The sequence below is a fragment of the Aedes aegypti genome, chromosome 2 (assembly GCF_002204515.2).
Source record: "Aedes aegypti strain LVP_AGWG chromosome 2, AaegL5.0 Primary Assembly, whole genome shotgun sequence".
NCBI lineage: Eukaryota > Metazoa > Arthropoda > Insecta > Diptera > Culicidae > Aedes > Aedes aegypti.
The window spans coordinates 380,755,776-380,774,217 of record NC_035108.1 but is presented as its reverse complement, the minus strand read 5'-3'; the positions used below and the strand labels follow the sequence as shown (position 1 = coordinate 380,774,217).

The following is an 18,442-nucleotide window of genomic DNA, read 5'->3' as shown; positions in this document are numbered from 1 at the left end:
TACTGTGTAATCTTTGCTATTTGGAGACCGTGTTTGCCTCTGCATCTCCACAAAGGTTACTGGGAGGGATGTTTGTTAATGGGAAGGATCGTTGGGTCACAGGATTCACTTTGATAAGCGATTGATAAATGATTATTTGTGAGATATAAACATGCTTATATGTAAATATAATATTTTCATTTGATATGAACAACATCTATGTAGAGAAAAAATATGCCGACACTTGATGTGACGAACGTTTCAAAGTTTGTTGAATAAAGTGAACCTTTTGGAAGTCTACACTTGAAGTGTCGAACCATTCAAAGTTTTTTTTTTATTACAAAAATAAAAGTAAAAAGAAGAAAGTGTTTTGAAAAAAAAAAAAAATTAGACATAAATAATTTATGAATCAGAGTTTATGTCGACACTCACAGTGACGAACCATTCATATTTTTGAAAAATCATATTTACGTCTCACCGTTGTAACGATTAAGGGTGCAATCATACATATTTTATAGATTAGAAACAGTAGCATAAAACGAGCTCACCAATTGATCCGTCATCCTTGAGCAGCAACAATCCTCTTTGAACTTCACTCGTTTAATAGGCTATATAAAAGCACTCAGAGAAAATAGGCGTGCAACCCGTGAGGGAAAATAACTGACGACTGCTCGGGCTTTCTTGACGCACTGCCCAGGAGCAAGCGTCAACGTCGGAAGATCAAAAAGAACTAATCGAAAGCGGCACTTTTTCACTTTACTCGATCGACGCGCGACATGTTTTATCCTGCCCTCATGGCCGGCCCCCGCAAGAGCAAGCGTCAAGGTCGGAAGATCAAACACAACTCCATGCCATGGAATCGGAAGACCACACACTACAAACGCGAATCTCTTTTCGCACTCGCGCCACGCGGACCGAAAACAATTAGTCTTGATTCCATCGCTCGCCCTGCAAGAGCATGCTATGGAATCGAAAGACCACACACTACTCTACCTTTCAACACTTCAAATGTAGAAGATAAAGTTCAAAACTACTTTGTGTTAAAATATGTACGAAGAAAGATTACCTTGTTTTCTTCCAAATTGATGTTTTCAGGGGATAACCCCATTTTTTCGCACGGAAGTGTACCTTCAATGTAAGTCCCACATGCATGATTCCGGAGGCGGTATGGTTTGCCGCTTCCGTAACTTGAAGGCGAGGACACACGATGCACTAACCGGGTAAGTAAGACTCGACTGCCTTACGACTTGATATTGCTAGTTGTGACGGGATGTGATGACGATGAAATCTGACTGGGCGGAGGAAAATTTGATAAGTTGCTTCCTGCGTTGTCGAAGGTTTTGCCGTTGCCTACGTGATGTACGTGCGTGTGTGCATTCGGAGTTTGTGTCAGTGAGACAAAATGTAGATATGAAAGCAAACTCTTACTCCACTTGACCCAGTTTTATATTACAATCGTGGAATATGACTGGAAAGTGATTTTGTTGTACCACAGTCAGTGTTGGCAGTGAAATTCCTGTAAATTTTTGTCAAAGTATTTTACCTCAAATTTGTAAAGAAATTCCACTGTTTGTTCTCAATTAGTTTCCAAATACTTTCTATAGATTTGCGCCGATTTGAAATCGGTATATCTCAAAATCCAGATAATATAAGTTGTGGTCTTTAGTGAAGTTCTGGACGTGAAGCGCTATCTGATGATACCTTATTTAATTCGGAATTTGACCGCTAGGTGACACTAGTGGGCATGGAAGTTTTACTCTTGTTTGGCAGATATTTCAGGAGCCTGACTATTTAGAAGGATGGTATCTTCGGCAAAGTTGTTTAGTAAGTTAAGGACTATCATTGTTCGAGCTAGTTGATTCAAAATCAAAATTTTTCCACTAGGCGTTACCGAACAACTTTGCCAAAGACGCCATATTTTTAAGTAGCCAGGATCCTGAGATCTGCGAAATACAAGTTTCATGCTCACACACATGCGCCGCCTAGTGGCAAAATCCCGAATTTCTTGGCTAAAATAATGATAGCCCTTGAGCTACTGAACAATTTTGCCGAAGACGTCATCTTTCTAAGTGGTCAGACTCCTGGGATATTCGCAAAACCAAGGGTGTTGTACAAAGTGCAACGCGCGACGACCGAAAGGTTAACGAGGTTTTCAGCCCTGGGCTAGTTTATCTTGGGACTAATGGTTTTACTTCCCTTCCGAAGAAAATCGTCATTATGACCTTTTGCGACATAGCATAGCAGAGCATAGACTGACTGTACAATGTACATGTCAAAGGTTGCTACTCCGTGATTGATCGGAGCTGGTAAGAACTGCACTTCGAATCAAATGCATAAGGGATTCTCATTCTCGAAGTACACATTTTAGCAGATTTCAAATTGTTGATCAATAATAGCGCCGGCCAAGTCCTTACAACCAGTTGGAATCGCCAGAAATGTTAGTGTTGCTTCTAGAGACCGAGAATACCTCTACATCTCTACAATCATCACGCTAAGGGTGTTAATTAGCGAGAGAGGAAAATGATCTGGGAGTTCTCTTTGGTCGGTGATGCGATCCATGGATAAGGAGGAATAATACGACTCTTAGCGGACTAAAGGGCTAGTGTGCCACCCATGCTTTTGAAAAATATCAAAAATTTTCTCTTTGATCCTAAAAAAAGTTCCCTGATAGTTCACAATACAATGATCCATCGAATTTTATATAAACAACCTTCCTTAGTCGAGTAGTTAGAGTCCGCGGCTACAAATCAAAGCCTTGCTGAAAGTGTCTGGGTTCGATTCCCGGTCGGTACAGGATCTTTTCGTAATGGAAATTTCCTTGACTTCCTTGGGCATAGAGTATCATTGTAACTGCCACACGATATACGAATTAGAAAATGGCAACTTTGGCAAAAACACACTCTCAGTTAATAACTATGGAAGTGATTATAAGAACACAAAGCTGATAGGCAGACACTGTCCCACTGAGGACGTTAATGCCGAAAGGAAGAAGAAGAAGAAGAAGAAGGGTTCAACACCTACTTAACCTAAGCAATCAGTGTAGAGATAATTTCAAAAACACTAGATACATTCCAGAGCTGTTTAAATTCGGAAACTTTGTTATTATGTGCTAAACCTTACTTGTTAGCATGTGAAAGCTGTTATCTCTGTGCCATAATGGGTACCTCACTCAATCATTCCCAATGCTTGTTCTCGTGAATTTACAAAATCCTGATCTGAAATTCCTAAATCTTCGTAATCCCATTCCGGTAGCTCAATCTAGTTAATTAATTCTATCTTCGACAGCCATCCTGCATACCCAAACACAAAGGCAACAAAGTGCGCTTTTATATCGCTTTCTTGTTGCCTTACCAGGAGGACGACCGCTCACAGCCAAAAGCATAGACAGTTACGTGGAGCACTTTGTCTGGCGCACGACTAGCTATGCGATCGTGAATACGAATCCGCTTTCGCTTTTCGCTTTCAACAATCCCATTTCCGGCGAAGAGGAGCTACAAGTACCTGTCTAACGATAGCTCTCTACCCCGTTGCTGTTGTTGTTGCACGAGTAATTACATTAAAATCACCAGAGCCGGAGATTTACATCGAATCCTGCCGCCAGCAGGGCCCAAGCGCACCTTCATCGTCGTTGTGCCCAATCCCGGCCTCGGAATCGACATCTTTATCCAACCAAAAACCAATAGATTTACCATGTTCTGCCCCGCTTCGCTCGTCAAACGGTGCCAAGGGGGAAGAGACGCACCTGGTTCAGTGAATCCTCTCTCGGCGAGGCTTTTTCCGGAAAGTGCGATATAATCTTTTTAATGGAAATTGGTGGCACCTTTTGTAGAATCTATTTCGTACCTGATGGTTTGACCTAACCGCGTGGTAGATAAAAAAGCAGCCCTTATCTTCGTTTCGTCGAAGCGATGGGTTTCGCTCAATGGATCACATTTATTCGATACAGTAATTGCAATTAAGTTTTCGTGCATGTGGAAATTGACTGAAAACTACAGTTTGAATACAGATTTTTATGTTTTCCATGATTTATGAATGGTAGATCATGACTACCCAACTGTAAAAGCTATCACTTATATACGTCATTAAAAGAAAATATTACTTGAACCGCATGAAAGAACGAAAACCTTACGATCTTACAATCTAGAAAGACTCAATCAACCCGAAGCTGCAAGTGATTACGCGCAATGCCTTGAAACTGCGTTGCCACTACCGTCTTATTGTGTATGGACTTGTACTCCTTCCCGGAAAAGTCCATCGAAGCTGTCGGTCAACCAATGCCCAGGCCCATGACAACCAATGCCATAGATAGTTAATTCTTTGGAGTAGCCCTAAAAACTAATTTGCTTCACCGCACATTACTGACACAAGATTGACCTCCACAGGCCAATGTCCAAATTGCCCTTATTAATTATTAATGTTGGAAAGGACACCGGCGCCGGTGTACAACTTTCTACCCGATTGTCGACACAATTCAATCCTCGTTCGAAGTTTCTCAGGGAGAAAGTTTTATCCTCTCTTCTGGAAGGACCTTTCTTTCATTTACACCCCAGTCGTATTCGGTTTCACACCTTTCCGCAGAGAAAAAAAAATCCGTTGAAAACCTAACAAAAACAATTTGAATTTGATTATCATTCCTGGTTTTCCGTTTGCTTTGGATACCCACTTTTTTCATTTTATCTTGCGATTATGTTTTACTTGAACTCGTCTGGTAAAAACGGTAAAAGCAAGTACTATGATTCTCATCGCACCGTTTCGAAGGGATGTTGAGTGAGGGAACAAACTCTTTTTCTCACCAATCAATGGTACTTCTGATGCGGTTTCCGGATTTTACTATTTGGATTGCGGCGTGCTTTATAAATCCACATTCGGCGGTGGCAATAACGTACAAAGGAGATACCAGCAAAACAAATTCAACGTCAACAATTAAACCGGCTTGGATTGTTGTTAAGGTGATAATAAAACGAAGCCAAACTTTTAATTTTCAAGTGCACAAGTCTGGAGAATCTGATAACCGTTCGCGTTGAAAATCGATCAAATGGCTTGCTTGGTGGTCGTGACCAATTGACCAAATTTTCAACGCGAAGCGCTGATTGGTTCTCAACACTTGTGCTCTTGAAAATTCGAGATGTGGCTTCGTTCTTTAATTCCCTTACCTTCTTCATTTATCAACTACGTAGAGATTTAGTTTTGAAGAATTTGCAAAACTAAATAAATTTAATCATGCTTGTGGCTTTATTTTGTCCTTTTTCAGGGAATCGCGTTCATACAAATACTTTTTCTGATAAATAGCTCTTTCGACATGAGAGCAATTCATTTGCGAAACAGATTGTTTAGATATAAATAGACAGAACATACACAGACCTTTTTTATGAAAAATTCAATCTTTGCAAATGCTTTTTTATTATTTCTTTAAAACAAACAAAAGAAATAGAAAAATAAAAATTCCTAATTTGTTTAAAGAAAACTATATTATAATGATAATATAAACTATAACTTATTGGTGAGATAAAAATGCACTAGCCATATTAAAACTATCCTTTAAGTTTATGTCTGAGATAAAAAAATGTTTGATCTCGCATCACCATCTCCCTGGCTGTGTAGATCACACCTAGCGTGTGATCCTATTCAATTGATCTCTTTTGCGCCCAGCACCAGTGAGCAGCCTAATTTTATTATCTTCATGAAATTAGGCATCGTGGTGACACACCGCAAGCGTAGCATTGCTTTGTGCCATTGCAATGCATTGTACGCAGTATAGCATTCAATCCGTACTACCTCTGTAATATATAAGCCACACTCGACACTGCATCACTTCACTTGTAAATTTGTATCCATTCCCTGTACATTATCGTTCGTTCCCCACCGAGCGGGCACGCTGCCCCTCGGTGGTAATAAATTAGAAGTATTGAAAGTAGTGCGTTTGATTCGTTGTCCGTTCATCATCAAAAATCACAACGTAGGGAAAGACATCCTGGCCGCAACAATGATACCATTCTGATTCAAATTCCAGACAGCTTCAAATTCCGGACACTCTTATTTGTATAGGAAACATTTCGTACGTAATGTTGCAAAATTTGCCGGTCAAAAGTTCCTGCTTTGAAGACTCGCTTTAAAAAGCATGTTGTATAGATGTCTACGAAAATTTAGAAAGATATACTGCCTTAGACGTCTCTTTAATAGTAAGGTGAGTTCAATGAATGATTTGATTTTTCTAACTATGGAAATCTGACCAAAGTATCCAGAATATGAGGCAAAAGAGAGGAAACGTCCGAAAAAAGAATCATGTCCCTCTTTTCAATTTATTAAAAATAATTCAAGTTGCATAAGCGTAATCTTTATTTACTATTCTAAAACTAAAGATTTCCGAAGCTTGATACTGCTAAGGAATCATACAGAATTATTTATTTTATATGCTTCTTACTAAGTTTAACTTCACTAAGGCCTTAAATGTCCGTAATATGAATCAAAGCAGTAGCTTCTGCAGTGCATCCTGCAGAGGATTATGTGATAAACATGCTCAGAGTTTTGTCAGAATCAAGTTCCAGCGGAAAACCATAAAATATTTAGTCAAAGTTCTACCTTGCATTATTTATTTTATTTTTCGTGGGTCAGGGTAAATAAAATGGTTCCAATTTCTGTTAGACATCCACTTATAATTATGTAAAAATCCTGTCCTTCTTCTTCTTCTTTCTGGCGTTACGTCCCCACTGGGACAGAGCCTGCTTCTCAGCTTAGTGTTCTTATGAGCACTTCCACAGTTATTAACTGAGAGCTTACTATGCCAATGACCATTTTTGCATGCGTATATCGTGTGGCAGGTACGAGGATACTCTATGCCCTGGGAAGTCGAGAAAATTTCCAACCCGAAAAGATCCTCGACCGGTGGGATTCGAACCCACGACCCTCAGCTTGGTCTTGCTGAATAGCTGCGCGTTTACCGCTACGGCTATCTGGGCCCCCAAAAAAAAATCCTGTCCTAGATTATATAACAATTACCGTTTTGATTAGAATCCCGGACAGCTTCAAATTACGGATACTCTACTTTGTATGGGAAAGATTTCACTCGAAATGTTTTAAAATGTGCCGACAAATAGTTCCGAGTTTATGGGGACGGACCTGGTGTAGTGGTTAGAACACACGTCTCTCACGCCGAGGACCTGGGATCGAATCCCATCCCCGAGATTGCCACTAAAAATTTCAGTGACTTGGCGCCGCCTGGTGGCGGAATTCCGTATCTCAATGATTACCTCATGTCAGCCCTTGATCTCCTCAACAACTTTGTCGGATATGGTTTTTCTATGTTTAAACTAGATTGCGAGATAGATTGTATGATTCTTCGACCTGGTTGCTTGCTCCTGCGGGGGCGGGCGACGAAGGCAGGATCAAACATGTCGCGCGACCCCAGACAACATTTCGGTTGGTATATTTTTTGCTATACATCATTATATATGAATCAAATCACTCGTATAAAATGCATGAAAACGCTATATACACACCAAAGTGGAGGCCATATACGCACTTCGCACGATTTTTTCAGACTTTCCATAGTCAGCAATACGATACCACAAAATTCCGATAAAAATTAAAAAAAAGTTTCCAGTGAGACTCGAACACCGGACCTTTGGATCCCTAAACCTGTACCATACCACTACACCACAGACCGCTACATGAATTTAGTGTGATTATTTGCCAACATGAAAGGGAGTTTGCTATACAGCACACACGCTTTGTTGTTCTTTGAAGCCCACCGCCAGAAGATACCGACCTCGGGTGGCAAATTTTGCTAAGTTATTGCGATTTCATTTGATGCTTATCTGCAATGATATATGATCTGTCAGTTTATACAATTTGATGCGATTCTAGATTATACTATTTACGGCATGGTTTCTTGTCAACAAAGTTTGTCGACAATGAATCGTAGTGGAGAATTATATACAATTTGTGTTAACATTTATTCGTTTTGATTTGACATATTGTGCGATTCTGATTTTTGACGTATGAATATGAGATTTTTGGCGCACATCCTTATACGATACGTGGTTCACTGGGACGTTCGCGTAGCACGGTGGAATAGTGTCGTGGGTCGCGCAACGCGTTAGTAGTGTTTGATTCTTTGATATTGTCGCTTGCTCCTGCGGGGCGAGCGACGAACACTTGACAGAAACGCGTATTTCGACTACCAGTTGCAGTCTTCTTCAGTGTCAGTTACTCGTATCCACTGTGTCTTAAGCAGATTTGAGATTTTTGTATCTGATACCATTTTCAAAAATGTTCCAGCACGTCACATTTTTTAGCTACAGGTCGCTAAAGCTGTATAAAACACTGTTTTCATTCATGTTTACATGAAATTTAAAGTGCGATTTGTCATTATTTTGTGATCCAATCTACCAATCATGCAATATATCACTTTAACTTTCATTTCAGATATAATTTGATTGAAATTGCACGATAAAATTTAGATAAAATCGATTTTTCAATTTGCTTGCAGTCTCCATACTTATCGAAACCATCAAAAAATTACTTTTTGCAATTTCTCATCGTAATAGGCTGTTTTTCATCACGCCAATCTATTATAAAACGTATGTTGACTCTAATCTTGATGTTAATATTCCCTAACAAACAAAACTTGATATTGACAATGCTCTTGAAACTTTAACAAATTCCATTGTTGAAGCCAGGAGCATTGCAATTCCAAAATGTGAAGTAAATTTGAATCCGTGATTATAGACGATGATCTTAAACTCTTGATCCGTCTTAAAAACGTAAGGAAAAGGCAATTTCAACGCACTCGTGATCCTGCTATGAAAATTATATGGCAAGATTTGCAGAAAGAAATCAAGAAAAGTTTTGCTCAATTAAGAAACAAAACAATCGAAAATAAAATTTCGCAATTGGACCCTGGCTCTAAGCCCTTTTGGAAATTATAAAAAATCTTGAAAAAACCTCAGAAGCCAATACCGGCATTGAAAGAGGAAAACAAATTATTACTAACTAATTGCGAAAAAGCTCAAAAACTTGCTATGCAGTTTGAAAGTGCGCACAATTTCAATTTAGGACTTACTAGTCCAATTGAAAATCAAGTTACTCAGGACTTCGAAAATATTCTCAATCAAGAGAACGTTTTCGAAAATGCCTGGGAGACTGATTTGGAAGAAGTGAGAACTATTATTAAAAAAATCAAAAATATGAAAGCTCCTGGCGATGATGGAATTTTCTACATCCTCATCAAGAAACTTCCAGAAAGTAGCTTATCATTTTTAGTTGATATATTTAACAAATGTTTTCAATTAGCATATTTTCCTGACAAATGGAAAAATGCTAAGGTTGTTCCAATTTTAAAACCAGACAAAAATCCTGCAGAAGCTTCTAGCTATCGTCCAATCAGTTTGCTATCCTCCATCAGTAAACTTTTTGAAAAGGTTATTTTGAACAGAATGATGTCCCACATCAACGAAAATTCAATTTTTGCTAATGAACAGTTCGGATTCCGCCATGGACATTCGACCACTCATCAACTTTTAGTGTAACAAATTTGATCCGTTCCAACTAATCTGAAGGCTATTCTACTGGTCTTGCTCTTCTAGACATAGAAAAAACATTCGACAGTGTTTGGCACGAAGGTTTGATTGTAAAATTAAAAAACTTTAATTTTCCAACATTCATTGTTAGAATAATTCAAAGTTATTTGTCAAATCGTATACTTCAGGTTAATTATCAGAACTCCAGATCTGAAAGACTTCCTGTAAGAGCTGGTATTCCCCAAGGCAGCATTTTGGGACCAATATTATACAATATTTTCACATCTGACTTACCTTAGTTACCTCAGGGATGTCATAAATCTTTGTTTGCGGATGACACAGGCCTCTCCGCCAAAGGACGAAGCCTGCGTGTCATCTGTAGTCGATTGCAAAAAAGTTTGGATATTTTTTCTTCATACTTGCAAAAATGGAAGATTTCTCCTAGTGCTTCCAAAACTCAACTAATAATATTCCCTTATAAACCAAAAGCTCTTTATTTGAAACCTTCAAGTAGACATGTTGTCACGATGAGAGGGGTTCCAATAAATTGGTCAGATGAAGTTAAGTATCTAGGTCTCATGCTAGATAAGAATTTAACTTTCAAAAACCACATTGGAGGCATTCAAGCCAAATGTTATAAATATGTAAAATGTCTCTATCCCCTTATTAATAAAAAATCAGAACTTTGTCTTAAGAACAAGCTTTTGATATTCAAACAAATTTTCAGGCCAGCCATGTTGTATGCTGTACCAATATGGACTAGCTGTTGTAATACCAGGAAGAAAGCTCTGCAGAGAATTCAAAATAAAATTTTGAAAATGATTCTGAAGCTTCTTCCCTGGTATAGTACCAATGAGTTACATAGAATATCCAATGTTGAAACATTGGAACAAATATCAAATAAAATAATTAATAATTTCAGGCAAAAATCGTTACAATCTTCTATTGCCACGATTAATGCGTTATATGTTTAGGTTAAGTTAGGTTAAGTATATTAAAAACTTTTTTTTTCTCTTATAAGCAGGTGAAATCAACTCATCTGTAAAAAATCTGCACTGCTACGGCAAATGAAATGTAATATGTTGTTAACAAAATGTTAATAAAATCTTAGATTTGTTTTACCAAATTAGGATGATAGTGTTGTCTAATAACACAGAACACCTAGATATAAGAAATGAATGTAATGTTTGGAATGATACTAATAAAGAAATAAAAAAAAATCGATTAAAATTATCAATGATTTCAGGCAGGGCGTCACGATAAGTACATTGTTTATTAAGGGAAACCTAGGCAAAGTTTATCAAATAATGTTTTTATTATCAGCAAGTGATTCAAATTCTCGTGCAAAAACACCTGTTAAGACAATTAAAACGTTACATTTTCCAAAAATGTTAATAATACTTAAATTCAGTTTTACCAGGTAAGGACGATAGGATTGATTATCACACTGAACGTTTAGTTGTAAGGAATGAACCTTACGTTTGAACTGATTCTAATAAAGATATAAGTTAAGAAGGAAGTGGAAGTGTGAACATAATATCATAATCAAACCACCTGCCATAATTTACTCATACATTCTGAGACAAAACGCAACAATATTGTAACAGCAACCACTTCTGTATAAGTATGGTGAACTTTTTTTTAAATAATTAGGAACATCGTTTTATCTAGAACTTAGAATGTTTGAACACGACTCAACACTCGAGTATACATATTTTAATATTTGCAACATTTAAAATTAATTTAATCCTAGCTCCGAACATTAACCCGTATGGGACTGTGTGAAAGTGAAAATGCTTAAATCCTCACCGCTTAGTGACCCAGACAACCGAAATGTACGTATAAAGAAATCACCTGGAGGCTTTGTATGTGCAAAATTTCACTAATAAGATGTCGCGAAAAGGCCTTCTACGTACAAAAGTGGAGGCGATATACGTGCATATATGATGTGATGAATAACAGCATACAATGCGAATGTATAAATTTTATACCGAATTAACCTGTGATCGTATGCGACGTAACTTATGATAATAAATGTTGATTTGACAGCTGCTACGGATTGATGCGACTTACTTTGTACGAGTGTACGGGACGAAACAAATGTATAAATGAACTCAGAAAAAAAAGTTTAATGCGAGGAAACTCATCAATCTGACTATTTTGTCCACTCTGTTTTGCGGGTTTGATGCAATTTGTATGAATTAACGAGTTATTACATGAACTTTTATGCGATTTCTGGTTGTCTGGGGAATACTTAACGGATTCAAATATTTTTAGCTAGTTTACTGGTAGACATATTTTGTTTCTAGAAGTGGCCAGAGGAACTTGGGAATATTAATGTGGTCGGAGTTATTTCGGTGAGTCACTGGGTAAAGTAGGGTAAGAAAGGGCTATTTTTTGTTACATGTCAAGGATTCTTTAATTATTTCCAATGACAGTCATTTAAATTTGCATAAATCATTAAGGTCTAATATTTACCAATATAAATGAAGAGTTTTGAACCGTTTAGAATGTATCGGATGTGGACTCTCGGAATTCATGCTCTAAAAAACCGGCTATAATTTTAATGGATACTAAACCGTTCCAATCCTCGAAAACTGGAGATCAAACATAATAGTTCACTAAGATGCGTTCCATTAAGCTTGGCACAGATGTGTCGCATAGCCGTCTAACTCAATCATTTCTCAAAATGTTTACACTGATGCGATTTTCGTAAAATTCCATGGTTTCACATTATAGCCGATTTCGGAAATTGTCTGTGACTTGAAATTTTCCTATATACAGGGGCATGGAAGCACAGTATCCTTTCACCGACTTGATCCAGTGACCCACCGGAATGATTCGGACCACAGGAACATTCCCGAGATCCTTTGGCTACTTTTAGAAACAAGATATATGTACGAGTATTCTGACCAAAAATAGTTAAAATCCGTTAAATATTCGCTGAGCGATGGGAGTTTTTGTATTTATGTTTCTTTCACTCAGGCCTATACGGATTAACAATTTGATTCAATAACACTAACACTAACGGAGACATAACTACTTTCTTCTTGAACTAATTAGGAAGAATCTTCTTTACATTTTTCCATTACATTCATCTTTTTATTTTTTTTTATTTCATGTTCGTACGCATTCAGATTACAAGCGAAATTTACCCGAAACAATGTTTCACATAAAATAGAGATATATTTCAGTGAAAAATTTGACCTACATTTAAATCATCCATTTCAATTCATCTACATCTAGTGACAATGCAAGAAATCTTTGCACCTCTTTTTTCCCACACCTAGCAAGCGCCTTGGAAAAATATCTTCTAGTTATCATCAGTCATAATAATGCTCACCATCTGCGGCTCTGTGGCTGTTCGTGCTTGTCTCCAACGATGGCGCGTCCTGAAAATTGCATCCCTTTCTCGACACAATTTCAAAAATGCAAATTTTAAATCCGTAACCGTTCCGTTTTCACGCTTCAGCTTTCGTTCGACTCGTCTCGACCTTTCGTCGTGCTCATTTCACGGACTGTCAATTCACCTTTGTTATTCTCCGTTCACGGCCAGAGGCCAGGTTGGTTACCACCCCTTAGTCATCAATTATCCAATATTCCTAATTTTATGCTGTTTTGGCCCCTCCCAATGGAGAATGGAGTCTGATTGTTGCTCTGCCACGTGCTGCTACTGCTACTGGTGATTTTCCGCTTCTGCTATAGGATTTTCTTTTTCCACGTTCTTAAGGTCGGATTCGAGAAGCACGGAGAACCCTTCTCGAAATATGGCTTTCAGAACGATAATAATAAAGATTAATTATACACAGTTCACCAAACTTTCTCCCTGGTTAGCTCTTGACCGGAGGCAAACCGACCAACCCACTGAATGTCGATTATTTTCCTTTGAATTCGCCGGTCGATTTCTTCTTCGCATCACTGGTCATTTGATGACCCACTTCGGTGCAGCCGGTCACCGACGACGTCGTTCGATCAACGAGCAGTCGTTAATTTTGGAAAATCACGGCGCGTAAAACTTTCCAAATCTGAACTCCGAAAGCCCGTGTAAATCTACAATGGCACTGCAATGTAATAATCATAACTTTCGACGACACATACACACAGCCACGCACAGCACATTTTCCAGGTTCACATCGTCACATAAAAAGCACACGTCTAAGCCCTTCGAAAAGCTGTTGCACCGTGACCAACTGCAAAAAAACCCCGCGCCAGAAATGGTGCCCTCGATCACCAATAAAACATTATCAGCGGAGGTCTCTCGCGAACCGCGTAATCCGTTGATGATTTTCCCGCAGTCACCACAAAAAACAGTCAACCCTGACAAGTCAAACTTCCACCCTACTCAAGACAACGTGTGCCCTGCGGTCATACGGATCAATCCGAGCTACTCCGGAAAAGCGCGTCCGATTCGAACGATACACCGAGCGAAACTGGCCGTTGGCGCCCAACGCATCGCTGCCTACCATACCGTCGTGTATCGATTGCACATCTGCCGAGATTCCTGAAAAGCCACCCACCCACTCGATTTGCAACAATCGTCAAGGCGGCGTCGGCATCCTTGCTTTGGTCCTGCTGCTGCTTCTGCTGTTACGAGAGATGCATTCGGTCCTTCCACAGCGAACGCGAGATGCATTCGGGACACCCATTCGGTAAGAGAGGATGCAAGAAATGCAGAAGCGAAGCGCACCGCGCAGACTCGGCGAATGGTTCCCCTATTTGTTTTGATAGGATTCGGGGTTGTTCGGTAGGGTTCGGATGATCAGCTGTGCGATTTGGACCAGTCCAAATGGGACGGATCCGAAATGAAGTCGGACTTTTGATTGGTTGTTCATAGATGGGGGTTTGTTGGGTTGCGAGAAAAGGCATTCCAACCGCGGTTACACAGGACATGCACCTCATTGTTCACCAAATTGACGCTACTTTTTGATAAGGCGTTAGGATCATTTGAATGTTTGTGGAACGTTTACACAACGTTGGTTTTCATCAAATATCACTTAAAATGTACTAGAATTCTTTGATATCGAATTATGGTTAATTTGATTATAATGTCATTATCCTAAGGGTACGGTCATTAGTATTGCTGTTTGCATTTGGGATGCAAATCTAGACTAAATGTCCTGCAAATGCGGTAACACAAAACAATCAAAGGACACCTAGCAACGATTAAATGAAGCACCGCCGCCCTAGCAAGAAAAATCTATCTTTGACATCGCATTTCTTGTGAAAAATCTTACCGCATTTGGTGTTCCCGCATTTGATATTTGCATTTCAAATGCACACAGCAATAATGTTCCTTCACTAATTATAAACTTAGAGTACAAAAGTAACTGATTATTAAAAAAAATGACAACTGTACTTGAACTTTGAATCTCCTGATTCACAGGCATTGACGAAGGAACAGAGGAGAGGGGCAGAGGTGCCTGCCTTCAAATTAATCCTGAACCACTCTTCGATACTTCTTGAAGAGTATGGGGTCCTGGGGTAATATACACCACTTAAGGAAGATGTGCAGAAATGAAGACTAAACAACGTGTTAGTAGGGTTTTAATACTCGCTCAACGCCATGAGTTTTATCCTAATTATAGTGTTGAGTGTCCCAGAAAGTATGGTCATGACTTTATCATACTGCCATTTCAAAACTAGTGCTGATAAAAATATTATTTTCACACATTTTGTTCTTGTACTTATCAAAAGTTAATTTTGAGTTTTAGAAATTTTTTTCTCCTCTGTTTGTTGATGATGCTAAATTTCTAGAAGCATCTCTTATAAATTTTGCACAAATCGCGTTATATCTGAGCAACTTTGTTGTACGAAATTTGTACAAGGTTATAAATTACGTACAATGAAAACCTGAAAAAATATATTCATCAATGTTGATATGATAAATAATCAGATTATCACTTATTTTAATAAAAAAAATATGAACTTAAGTCAATTTGAATAGAGACATATAACCCGATTTCAGCTGTCATCGCTTTACACAAGGGTCAAAACCATGTCCTTATATTTACATTAAAAAATTAAAACTCTTAAATTTGTGTTGCCTATACCGTTTTGATTCATATTACGGACACTTAAGGCCTTAGTGAAGTTTAACTCAGCATAGAGCATACAAAATAAATCATTATGTATGATTTCTCAGCGTTATCGAGCGTCGGAAACCCTTAACTTTCGAATGGTGGGTAAATAATACGCTTCCGCAGCTTGAATAATTTTAAATAAATCAAAATGTGTTGCCTTTTCATGATTCTTATTCCGGACGCTTCTTCACTTTTGCCTCATATTCCGGACACTTTTATTCGAATTCCGGACATCTCATGGAAATCATTATTAGAAAAGTCAAACTATCATTTGAAGTCGTCAAGCTACTAAAGAGACGTCTAAGGCAGTTGGACATTTAAACTTTGCATAGATTTTAATGGAAAAAGCTTATTAAAAAGAACCTCGAAAGTGAGAACTTTTGAACAGCAAAAATTGAAATATTTCGTGTGAAAAGTTTCCCATACAAAGTAGAGTGTCCGGAATATGAAGCTGTCCGTAATATGATTCAAAACGGTAGAAATGTAAAGGTATTTGAAATAAAGGATTCTCAAATAATTTATTAATGTTGATATTGAAAATACATAAAAATTTATGATTTCGTGAACTTATCTTACTCGGATAGAAAAACTAGGGATTTGCCAGAATTTTACCATTTTGTCAAATGTATTGTAGCCAAGCTAAACAAAATTTCACACAAACATTGTTGAGGAACATCTTAGATACAATGTACTTGAACTCACCACATAGGAGGATTAATAACATAATAACATAATAATAAGAATATAATAACATTTATTACCACTCAAGTTCCTGCAGAACGCAAAAGTATCAAAAATTTCAATGTTATGTTATTTTATCAAACAAAATTTTTACAGGCAGCATTTGAAATGCCCCAAAGAAAAATCAAAAACTTAAAAAATATATTTTCTGGGACACCCTATAGATTGTTTGATAATTTTTTTTTTTCAAACACTACATTTGCGTGAATGATGATTAATACGGGACACGATGCTTTTTGGGGAAAACGCACCAAAACATTGAGGCAAGACGCATCCAAACAGAGGGGTATGGTAACGGTCGTGTTTTGGACCTCTTAAGAAAGTAATTTTCGTTTTTTGTCCTAATTAAATAATTTCACAGCGTAACCAAGTCAAAGAACATACCCAAATGTAGAGAAAAACTTCCTCCACGAGATAAAAATGCCCATACAATCATGTAGGATCCAAAAAACGTCGGAAATAATTGACTTGTGAAGCACTGCTTTCCATTTTTTTGGACACACCAATACATTTTGGACCCTCAAAGTATATATTTTGGACCCAGGCATTTTTTATCGTTTGGCGACAAAGTCCACGACACTGGTTGTATAATATGCTTGCGACGAAAACTTGAAAGAACATCATATTTAAAAAAGAAGGGCAAACTTCTGGTGAGATGTTTGCAACTATGTCGTGAATGACCAAGAGGTCCTATGGGAAGCGTGCGGGTGGTCATCGGTTTTTCAGTTCTGTCGCCTAAACGGTAAAAGATACCACTTTGGCGTCTATGGACGAAAGTTAGAGTATAGATTGATGAAACAAAAAATATTTTTTTGAAAATTTTTCATGATACAGACGATAGTTTTTTCGCTATTTTTCCGACAATTTTCTCCATGGTGAAAAATTTTCCGAGAAATGTTTTTCTTTTTATATTTTTAATAGATTGCTGAGAAAATTTAATTTCGATTTTACTAAAAAACTTTTGTTCTACGATGCATAGTTCAGGAGATATGAATTTTCAAAGTTTGAGGTATATAGAGAAATTGTGAAAATTCATCTAGAGTTTTCCGGGAAAATAGGCCACTATAATTTTTTTGAATTTCACTTTTGGTCATGTATCCACGAGTTCTACCTCTGGTGAAAATTTCATGCAAATCGGAGAACCTCCGGCCCAAACCTGTCCGATAATTTAAAAAAATGCCGTAAAAAATGCTGTAACAACGTAATGCTATGGCACAACCTATCTTCATAAGAAAGGAAAATATTTATTTGAAAACAAAATTGATGAACGCCACCAAGAAGTCCAAATACCGGTGATCATGCAGCTGTTCAGCAAAACTATATTGAGGGTTATGGGTTCGAATTCCTCCGGCGGCGGATCTTATGCATTGAACATTTCCTTGACGTCCCTGGGCATAGAAATACATGCACAATAATGGTAAACTAACAAGGAAAGCTCTCAGTCAATAAAAGGCTTATTTTATTAAAAGCCCATTCAAAAATTTCGTAACGCTGAAGGGGACAAACAATGTTGTGGGTGATTGTCCTCAAAATGTTACAGTCCATACACAATATGTCGAATTTCCATACAAAAAATGGTATGAGCGGGTGGGTAGGTGTCAAAAATGCAATTTTTGGCGTTATGAAATTTATGAATGAACCCTTGAACTGCTAAAGTGTCCACTGAGCTGATCAACAGGCATTGTCTCAGAAAGAATGAGAAGAAGATAGTTGCCAATAAGATATTTCTAAAGAATAGCTGACATATAAGAGAAGGGAAAACATATGATGAACATTTCACCGAAGAATTTTACGTGCCATTAATTACCAATTTTCTATAGCGACGCTTTTTTGCCCGCAAAACAAGATACTGCACTGTATCTCATACTATTCGGGGTAAGGGCTCATTCGGGGTAATGACCCAAACGGGGTAATGGCTTTCGGGGTAGTGACCCATTCGGGGTAGTGGCGTTTGGGGTTTTGGCATTCAGGGTAATGGCGTTCGGAGTAATGAGATGGAGCCCTTTAAGAACAACAAGTGGAATGATCGTGAAAGTTGCATCAGAATCGTGCTTTTCGAATTTATTGTTTAATCTTCCTGTTAGGTTTTTTTTTTTAATGTACCAATTTTTCAGAATGTCAAGA

The 18,442-nt window shown here is 38.0% G+C and overlaps 1 protein-coding gene across 1 annotated transcript in view; it reads right to left on the bottom strand.

Annotated features, from left to right (window-relative positions):
* LOC5566816 overlaps nucleotides 1–14,084 on the bottom strand; it is a 491,365-nt gene extending 477,281 nt beyond the window's left edge. Inside the window, exon 1 of the mRNA XM_021846853.1 lies at nucleotides 12,841–14,084. The gene's annotated coding sequence lies outside the window, so the exon portion shown is untranslated. The remainder of the gene's footprint in view (nucleotides 1–12,840) is intronic.
* Between the last annotated feature and the right edge of the window lie 4,358 nt (nucleotides 14,085–18,442).